The 10,812-nt window shown below is 43.9% G+C and overlaps 1 long non-coding RNA gene across 1 annotated transcript; it reads right to left on the bottom strand.

The window, feature by feature from the left end:
* Positions 1–263: 263 nt before the first annotated feature.
* LOC309367164 lies at positions 264–3,492 on the bottom strand. The gene is made up of 3 exons (XR_014166944.1): positions 3,135–3,492; positions 1,548–2,438; positions 264–408 (listed from the first exon to the last, which is right to left on the bottom strand). It is a non-coding gene; the product is annotated as an uncharacterized lncRNA (long non-coding RNA).
* Positions 3,493–10,812: the final 7,320 nt, after the last annotated feature.

Below are 10,812 nucleotides of genomic sequence, written 5' to 3'. Positions count from 1 at the left end.
CAATCAAATTGGGGGAGCAGAAAGCTGAAAGCTGTAAAAGTCAGTGCTGCTTCATCCTCCCTTGAACTTCTGAAGAATGCAATAGCAAGAATATGGAATTAATAAAATGTGTACAGATAAAGGCCAGGTTCCTTTGCATGAAGCAAATGTATGGAAGATAGCAGACTGGCCGACCTGTTAGCTCACAAATGGAGGTAAGCTTGATGCTCAGCATATACCTCTCTACTGAGGATCACTGAGAATAAATAGCACACCAAAATAACTGAGCTTAATAATGTACTTAGACCCTTTTATTCAAAATTATACACTCCTGAGAGAGAATCAACACAAGAAGCAATTTATGCTTTCCTGAATAAAGTTCAGCTCCCACGGCTATTAGAGGCGCAAGCACAGATGCTTCAGAGGCCTCTGCAAGTGGAGGAAATAGAAAACACAATTAAAAACGACAAAGCTGGTAAAGCACCTGGGCTGGAGGACTTCGCAGCCAAATGGTATAAAACCTTCAACGATCCACTGGTCCCACGACTAGATGTCACATATAAAAGACTTATGGATAAAATATGTTTTCTTCTTGATAAGGCTCACATCTCAAGAGTAAACTGGACAAGAATCAGGCTAAATGTGACAATTAAGGATACATCTCACTAATGAGTCATGATTATTGCCATTTTGGCAGAGAGGCTACGAAAGGGGAACTAAGGTCACAAGCATAAATGCTCTTACTAGGGTAATCCCCATTAAACACAGTGGAAGTTACTTGTGAGTAAATGTGCCCCACATGACTGCAATCTTATGCTCACTTCCTTGGAAGTAAGCCCCACTGAATTCAGTGTAAACCAGCTTGTAAATGAATAAATGCATAGCAATTTAGTGGAGGATAACAAGAACAACATCGACCAGTGGATTGATTTCATTACTATATGCAAAGATAAATGAGACCCAGCTGTTATTGTATTAGGCAAACACTCGCTGTTAGTGTATTAGGCACACACTCGCACCCCAACACTGAGAAAGTTAAATAGAAAGTTGCATTCAACACTGCATGAGAGTAGTTTCACTCATGCATTAAGATTTCCCTCTCTTCTTCTCCACCCGTGACCTCCATCAATTTGCTCTAGAAGGCGACTCAGCAGTTAACAACAGATTTTAAGGCTGCACAAGAGCTGCAGGAGGGAGAAGAAGAAGGGGTTAGAGATAGGATGACAATTCCCAGGGTTCCCTAGGGATTGTTAAACCACTCTGAGAATTATAGCTCTCTGAGTGGAAATAGAGGTCTCTTAACAATACTCAGCACCCTTTACAAACTACAGTTTCCAGAATTCCCTGGGAAAAGCCATGATGGTTTAAAGTGGTTTGCTGCAGCTTCAAATATGTAGTGCAGATGTGGCCATTCTGGCCCCCATTCGCACGTGGGAATCTGTATTCTGCATCAGCTGACATTTCTGAACCATTTTCTATGTCAGTTTCATATAACTGCGTACATCTACTGAAATCCCATCATCCCTCATATGGGTCAAAAAGCCCTGATGGATTTGCATCCGCCATACATTGCTCTGGCCTCTCCCCCGTCTTCCTTCTTCCCCTCCCTGATTTTCTTTTCTTTTCTTCCTTCTTTGTCCAGTTATATGAATGCATCCCCAAGTTCTTCTGGTCGTATTGTCTGTCCAGCTTTTTGTTGGTTTATTGGAAGCGTAGGAATGAAATAAAATATGGATTTTAAAAGGAAAACAAGAGCACCACACCACAGGCTTCCTTGAAAGAACCAATCTAAGATCTAAGATATTGTCTCTGCCTCTTCTCGCAGCCTGTGGATTTGCTCAGCCTTTCTGTCCCCATTGTGCTAATATAATAACTTTATGAGCAGGCCTTGCCTCCATATTCTGCAGCTGGAATGAATTCAGGCAAACTCAAATATTCAGGCAAACTCAAATATTCAGGCAAACTAAAAGAAGAACTGGCCAAGAAGAAACAAAGAGTTACAAGTCACTGGTGGCTTTGCTAATTTCATCCATCTTGATCCTTCATGTTTACTAGCCAAAAGGCTCCTAACAGAGACAGAGGAAAACTGTGCCAGAGAGGGAGGAGGATGAGATGACAATGATGGAGAGGGGCTTCTTATTTTTGTTTCAGACAGTATATTTTGTCTTCTAGGAACTATTCAAAATGTTTGCTGTCACCTTAGGTACCTTGAATGCATCATACTTTAACAAAAGGCTGCTTCCTACCATTATTCCTTGTCTAGACAAAGAGGGTGCTTTTCACAGTCCCTTCCATGAACCAATACAGGGATGCTATGCATGGCAAAGGAAGTGTCTCTCTGGTGCTGGCTACTTCATATTGCAGGACTCTTTCTCCTTAAAGTTCTCCCAAACTCAAGTTTAGGCATCATTGGAGTGTTGTAAAATTTGCTCTTTTCCTTGTTCAGTCTGCTGTGGATTCTGTGAGGGGATGTTGTGTTTACTATGAGTAGCAGAGTCCTTCTTAGATATGTCTGACATATACTATGCCCCATTTTTTCCCATGGGGATTTTTCTGCACGTGCACCCCTTCCTCTATGCAAATCAACAGTGGTACCTCTCTTTCCCATTGAGGAAGAGCTGCACTCAGAGCAGCTCAGAATCTCCATCACAGATTAAAGAAATTAAGAGCATAGTGCATCCATGCAATGCCCATCTGGAGGCCTATGCACACCTGTAATATTTATAGCTCTTATCTATAATTCAGGGAACATTTTAAAAAGCTGCAGTTTCATACCCTAAGCCTTCGACACAGGGGAAACTATAAATCTCATTAACTTACTACCTGTATCTTTTCCACAGTTTTCTTGTGGGAAGGTTTACTTTAGCAGAGTTAAATAATCCCCTTTGTAAGTTTATGCAGCGATCAGCTTGTTGCTGACTCATCTGAATTCTACTACTAAAGATGCCTTCCTGGTTAAAAATCCCTTTGAATCCCTCTTAAAGAATACACACACTAATCTGATTCATGTTAATATAAAACTATTTGGGTTGGTGAGCAAGGCAACCTCTCTTCATGCTTCTGTAGCTGCAACATACTCTGCATCTGTGGAAGACAATGCTACACAGTTCTGTTTATAACTACCCCATGAAACAGGTCCATCCCACATTTCTCACCAGTTATGTGGCTAGAAACTTTCTTCTTCTTTAAATACTAAAATGAAATTCTGGAAAAGCAGTCTTCCTAGCCCTGTGTTGTTAGGTAACGAAGTCTGCAGGATATTCAGAGCCTTGTAGACTTCTAGATTCCTCAGTACTTGCCCATTATGATGTCATGACATGGTGGCACGAAGGCATCACCTGATTGCTCCTTCCCATAACCTTGATGTCAGTAATGTCTCTCATTTCAAGCATCATGTTTCCATGTTGCTTTTTTATGGATAACCCTGCAGGAAGCATTAAAAATTACAGTGGGCCAGTGGGAAGACTGTGGCCTTGGTTTCATGATATCCCCGCAGTAAAGAGAACACAGGCAGGGTGTGGGGGGGGTGGAGAGAGAGAAGAGAGGGAACAGTGTTTAAAAGTGGCTATTTCCTTCCTTTCTCCCAGATACGAAACAGACCAAAGGGATGAAATATGCCAGCAGCTGGAGCTAATTTTGAGGTTATTTTACAGCAAGAGCTACAACACAATAAAGCACTAACCCTGAATGTGGCTTTGCGCTATGTGTCTGACCTTCTGAAATTGTTCTGACTGGAGCTTCTTAGCCTCGTTGTGTCATGTCTGCTCCCTTGCCGTGCACACATGATAAACCCCATGTCCGTTTCTGGTAGCAAAGAATGCTGCAAATGTACACAAAGTGCTCAAGAGGTTGGTTGGGAGACAACAGATGCAGTAGATAGCTTGAGTTGTGTGCACACACAAATCAGATTTCTGTTTGTGATATGACTGTAAGTGGTTCCCACAACCTTGTTGGCTCTGGATGATGAAATCTTACCTACCTTGCACAAATTTTGTCAATTCAGAGCACACGTGTGACGTCTCAGTGGCATGTGGGCAGGTTAAGGATTGAAAAAGAACCATGCTGGAACAGACCTAAACTAGCATCTCTAGTGGTGCAGTTTGTAACCATGGTGGCTAGTCAGATGCATCTTTGCATCTGGAAGTCCCAAAACTGGAAGCTGAGCAGTTCTTTGGGGCTGGTCAATGCCTGGATGGAAGACCACTGAGAAATCCCATGTACACAGAGTCCTATTATGGAATAAAATCAGACTATAAGCATATTTAATAAATAAGTTGTTTTGTGGATGCCTCCTTTAAAAGGAAAACTGCTGGGACAGGCTGATGAGGATCCCTCAGCTACAGTAAAGGGCAGAGAAGAACGTCCCCCCCAAACAGTAGTTGCGATCAGAGGCCGTTGCGTTGCTCCTGCTGCTATACAAAGTCAAGCAGCACCTGTTCAATCTTTCATCTGTGGGCAATGATTTGTTGTTTTCTCAAGACAATTGAATGGCGCAACTCTGCATGAAAGCTCCTAACATGTTTCCTTCCCTTTCTGAAGAGCTAATCAGAAACGCTCCCCTTTCCCCCATGGGAGAGGGAGGAGGGTGTGCGCTAGAGGAACAGGTTGGAACTGTTAAAATAATTGGCAGCCCTGGATTTTTGCAGATCTAGCTGGCCGCACGTTAAAATGGGGGAGCTTTTAAGGTTTAATTATTTATTTCAGGCTTTGCCATAAAAATTGCCCCTTTACGACATTAACAGTTGTGAGCGAGCAGGAGTTTTCCTCATTAAAAGGAGGCCATTCCTCTCAAAGGCTCTGGTTATATCATTGTGGGCTATGGGCTTTGCCAATAAGGCTATTAAAGTGGTGAGGACTCACGCAGCAATCTTAGAAGGCTGCTTCCCCAGTTGCTGTGGTAACATACAAGCAAACTTGCCTCAAATCTCAAGGAGAGGGTGGCTTTTTTGTTGTTTTTGTTTTAATGCAGAGCTGCAAACACATGAGATGCATCAAGAGGCCTAGTTAGGCAATTGGCAGTAACAAATGTTTGTGGAAGGTATGATGTACAGTAGAAAAGGATAGGGGTCTCTGAAACAGAAAACCTAAGGATGGCAAGTTGCCACGTTCCAACACTGCCTGGCTATGTGGTGCAGAACGCACCTCCATTTTGTTTCCTGTAATGATTCAGTATCAGCCTAGGCCTCTTGAAGAAGGAGAAAGATTCATACAGCAAACCTTACACAAGGCTGGAAGTAAGTGAGCATTATTATGGGCTCGTCCACACTTTCACTTGTCCCATGCCTAGAAAGCATGGATCTGAGTGGTTGTCCACTTTCCAGGCATGTGTTTGAGTGGTTTTGCAATTGGCCAACCTCTTTCTCCTGGAAAACCTGCTCTTTTGCAAAAAACTTGATTGCCATTTGTTCCGATTCAGCACTAAACCGTTGGTTTCTCCGGGGGAAAGTGGTGGGGCAAATGGAAGCGTGTATGAGCCCTGTGTCTTGCCCCTTCAATGATTGATACTCAGGGAGTTCCTGAAAGCTTCAAGGTGAAAGGGTAATGGAGCTATCAAAACTGGATGGACCACTGATGAGATCCAAGACCGATCGATCCAAACCAGTAGAACTCATCATGAGGCATCAGGGCTTGAGTAAACTCAGCCATGGAAGCAGACTCTCTAGATATTGTGACTCTCTAGATATTGCTGGAGTGCAACTCCCATCACCCCTGGCTATTAGCCACGCTGGCTGAGGCTGATAGGAGTAGGAGTCCAACAACATTTGGCAGGTCACAGGCTCCTCACCCCTTATCTAGAGACCAACAATGGTGAACTAAAAAAAACTCCAGTTCTTTCTCAGCTATTGTGGTTTCCAGGACCAGCCCTTACATTAGATAGCTGCTTCAGATGACAGAATCCATGAGCAGCAGGCCTCCACACTCACTCCATATGGTCCTCCCAAGCCAGGTCCTCAGCAGCAACAATCCTGGTTTGTTTCTAGCCTGTGTTGTCTGGTTGCCTCAGCCAGCTGGGTTTATACAGGCATGAAATAAATAAATATTAACTATTGCCCTGTCTTAATGTCAGGAGCAGATGAGATGAGGGAACCTATGAGGGAACCTATGACGGAACCTTCCAAAATTTCCCTTTTCAATGAAAAAGCAGAGTGGATTGGATCAGGACTGGAGCATTCAGGGTGGGCTAATCTTCTCTCTCCCACCCTCCATCATTTTCCTGATCTAAGTCCCCATTCCCACCCAGCTAGCAACTGCTATCTACCCTGTTGGGGAAACTATGTGGATACCAACATGATTTTTCCAATAGGAAAAGGTGTATCCCCTTCCCATCACTTCAGGACAATTCAGCCTCCCCCATGGCTGATATTTATTTGTTTGTTTTAAGCAAAAGAGAAAACACAGATTTCTCCTTGTCTATCTTTGCCTTGACTAATACTGGTTTTTTTGTACACAAATTTCAGTTCATTTGAGCTGTAAGAATCCAATAAAAATAAATTTTATTTAATGGTTGCTTGATGTACTAGTCATTGCACTTTTGTAGAGTATTTTTGGTTTGTTTGATTTCTGTTTTTAAACATGTAGTTATGACGTTACTGGGGGAAAATCTGTGCCAATTTAAAGTTCTTTCATCTTTTTTTTTAAAAAAGTAGAAATTAATTTGGCTTTTCAGATGTCTATCTTGTCTCATAAATGCTCAAAAATGGAAAGGCAAATAAAGAGAAACCTGTTTTTTAAAAATTATATTAAAAATGTAGTCATGACTCATGATTTTCAACCATTTGGAGAATGGCAAAGAAATTTTCTCGAGCAATGAAAAGTTTTGAAAACAAGGTCAATTCTATGGACAAATATTCATGAAAGGATGTTCTCAAACCACATTTCAGCTGCTAGCTAGGAAGTATGTAAGCCACAAATAAGTTTTAAAAGATGTTAAGACTACATTCCCAGACCTACATCTGTCATTCAGAATCTCCATCTACTCTACCTTTATTAATCTATAGAAATTTTGTGTATGTAAACTATTCCTCCAAAAAAAGCACTTTTTTAAAAAAAATGTTTACTGCAGAGATGGGTCCAGAACCACAGGAGTCCGATGCCATCTGACTTTCCCCACAGCTTACAAATGTTTAATGACAGGAATTGAGGTTTGGTTTTCCTGCTCCTTAATTTTAACGAGGAAGCTGTTGTAACAAACTGTTGGTAGAGGGGTAACCAACATGGAAAAAAAGATGCTTCAGAGTAGTTAACAACTGCTAGTAAAGAAAAGATAACAAAAAACAGGGAGGGTGTGGCAACAGGGCTCATGGCAGAGCACAGGATGCCTTCCATTGGTTCAGTCTCACTAGAGTGTGCATTCTGTGCCAAGACTGGTGAGTGATGATGTCCAATGACATACAGAGAATAAGCCCTTAGTAGCTCCTGTCCCAGGCAGTTACTGTTGCCTGAGGCAAGACGTCCTCCCTATTCCCATTCCCCTTATAGAACCTGGCTAGTCTGTCCGAGAGATCGAACTTTAAACACTGGTGAAGGGACATCATCTTGCACTGTACATGAGGGCCAGATTCTAACTCTAGGGATGCTTGATAAAATCAGTTTCTGCTCATTCCACTGCAAACAGGCCTAACCCCCACTCCCAGACAAACGTGCAGGTCAGAATGTAATTATTTTTGAAGTGTCATACACCTTGGAATTTTGCAATCCAGCTTTCAGGTCAAAACCTTTTTTTCCAAACCAAGAGCAAGGCAAGTTTAGAAATGTGTGCATTGATATAAAATATATGATCTTGTGACAAAAGAGGAATGTATTTAAATACGTCATTTTGGGACAAATGATGCCCTATTCAGAGTTAACCCATTTAAGTTAATGGGCATCCATTTACTGGCTGGGTGTAGAGAGGTGGTGGGAGGTACCAGCTGGGGAACACCCAAGGGAAGGAGGCTCAGAGCCAGGGGATTAGTGGTGAGATGACAATGAGTGATCAGAGGGAGAAGAGGAGGTGACGGAAGTTGAAGAGGTAACAGGGTTTAGTGAGCCGAAAGTCTCTGTGGAAGAGAGCAGGCCAGACCCAGAGGCAGAAGAGGAGGCTGGAGAGAAAGCAGTGGCCAAGAGGCAACAATGAACTACACTGGTGAGGAAGCCAGGCTGACTCCACCTCCTGCTGCAACCAGCTCCACTCCTGGTCTGAAGAACCTGAAGAGGTATGAAGAGGGCAAAGCAAAGTCAGGCAAGACGACAGAGCCTCAGATTGTTTGGGAAGGAACCAGGGGAGGAGGAAACTGACTTAGGGAGCTGTGAGAAGGCAGAGACCTTTTGTCTTCACAACTGCCTCATGGGGGCCAGTTCTACGAAGAATTGCTATGCTCTCAAGGCTCCACCTCCTGAGACGCTTTTTCCCCTTTGAATAAAGAGTTAACTTCATTGAAGCTGTGTGAGTTATTGCTGACCTGTTCCTGATGCCTGCTTCTGACACATGATGAACTCAGGTCCATCAGTTTCGATGGGACTACTCTGAGCATAACGTGGTTGGAGACAACCCACAGTTTTTGGAAGACATTTTAAGCAAGGGAAGTGGAAAATACCACCCATTAGACCATCACCTAGCATTATTTGTTTATTTTAAAGCATTTATAAGCCGCTTAATTTTTATTTTAAAAAAATCCTAGATGGCCATGTCCAACATCTCTGCAACAGAATAAAATGGAGCATCCCATTAATGATGGGGTTCCCTTATGACACCCCTCAGCAGAAGCAGCTTGGGAAGTTACTGTGCTTAGAGAGTCTCCCTGGCTCGGCTCTTAAAGAGGCAGTATACACAAAAGAAACCATGTTCCCTTCCCTTTCCAGCGCTTCCCCTTATAGCTTGTTTCCTGTTCTCAGACATTTGCAACAATGGTGAGGGCCCGTTCCCATGGATGCAAGGAGTTTATGGGGCGAAGCAGGACACACACATTTGTTGCAAATATGTATCTCTCCTGCTTTGTCCCATAAACTTGTTGCATCCATGGGAACAGGCCCTGACCCAGCCAACGGACTGTGTGCTCTCCTCATTACTGCTGGGTCTTTTCTAAGCCTATTTCCTTGTGTGACATCCAGGTGAGCTTGCTATCCAGAGAAGAACATCTGGAAAAGCTCTTTTTTCTCTTTGCTGCTGTGTTGTCTTTGCCTTCCCTTCCCAGCCCAACTCCAAAATATTGTCCAATGCCACCCAGCCTGGGGGAAAAAAAATCCTCCAGAGATTTCTGGATATTGATCCTGCCAAATTATCCACACAGAAAGAAACAAAGCTGCTGAGAACCTGGATATTTTTCTGGCATGGATATGTGTAGGAAAGCAACATTTGCAAAATGTAAAAGACTGCTGACTTGACTAAAGTGCTGAAGGGAATGGACATAGCGCTTGGTACTGAAACTCAAAAATTGATTTGGAACTAGGAAATGCAGACTGAAATACAAGTTGATCCCTGAACTGATTGTGTGGTCTTGGAAGATATACTCTCAGCTCCTGTTCCCCATCAGTAAAATGGGAGTATTTTTAAAGTTTGCTTTATTTGGTCTTCTCTGATGCTTTATAATATTCCATGTAGCTTACAATTTTATTTTATTTTATTAAAAAACTCATTACACACCTTGTGGTAGCAAGACTGCGTCTGTGTGGACTCATGGCTGCAACCAATACAGTGTATATACTGTCTTTGCTATCTGCCTGCCCCATCCTAGACATGTCTCTAAAGTGGTAGTGATGATGATGTTGAGAGAGTGGTTCTGTGCCTCTAGCTCACTACACCAGATGCTAACAGTGACATGGATTATGCATATAGCAATGCTTTCCTATCCACCCATCCATCATCTAAACCAGAGGGGGCTCGAACTTTTTAAACAGGGGGGCACTTCACTGTCCCTCAGACACTGTTGGGGGCCAGACTATTGTTTGAAAAAAAATATGAACAAATTCCTATGCACACTGCACATATTTTATTTGTGGTGCACAAAAAACAGAGAAAACATCCTCACTAGATGAACCTTAGGGTCCCTTCCAACTTTACAATTCTATGAACCATTCCTGCCTCCAACACTGGAAGCAAAGCAGAATTTGCATTGCTGACCCCTACCCAAGGGTGGGGAGACCCCTCCATATTTTAGCATCTCCAATGTCATATGTGCAGAATCTTTCACATCTTTGTCCCCTAGACGATCCTCACAGTTAGGCGCAAAGGTCGCGCCTTGAGAAGGCCCTGGTCGGTCTTGCACAACTTCAGGGCTGCCCCCCAAAAGGACAAGACCCACCCTTTCCCTGGCTGAGCTCAGAGCTGGCCCTGCTCCCTGGAAGTGTCGCATCCCCTTCCTCACCACCCATCCCCAACAGCAGGGTCCTCGGGCTCTTTGGGCTCCCCCAGCAGCTGCACATGAATGGCGAGGAAGGCGCCCAATGACTGATTCAGCATTGTGGTGGAAGGCGGGGGCTTTTTGGCATGCCAAGTTGGGGCTGGGCAGCCGATTCCGCAGCCGGGGCCGCTACTTCTCCATTGACGGGTGGCGGTGGCAGAAGCAGTAAGGAGGAAGAGGCTACACACTGCTCACCCGCCTGGGTCTGCCCCGGTGCCACCTATGATGCTGACGCTGGAGAAGTGGATGGGAGATGGCAATGCATGCACCAGGCATGTCTTGAGCCAACGGAGATGCCAGGCGCCTGCCGGAGGAGGTTGGTGAGCCGCGATTGCCGTACTTCTTTTTGCTATAGACCCATGAGACAGTGCTGGGTTCTTCAATTGCTGGGCGAGCCGGGTATCAGACCCTGGAGGGCTGGATCTGGCCCACGGATCGTAGTTTGAGGACCCCT

Source organism: Podarcis melisellensis (genome assembly GCF_964234715.1).
Source record: "Podarcis melisellensis genome assembly, chromosome: 1".
Classification (NCBI taxonomy): Eukaryota; Metazoa; Chordata; class Lepidosauria; order Squamata; family Lacertidae; genus Podarcis; species Podarcis melisellensis.
The sequence above is the reverse complement of the archived record's forward strand: the minus strand, read 5'-3'. Positions and strand labels throughout refer to the sequence as shown.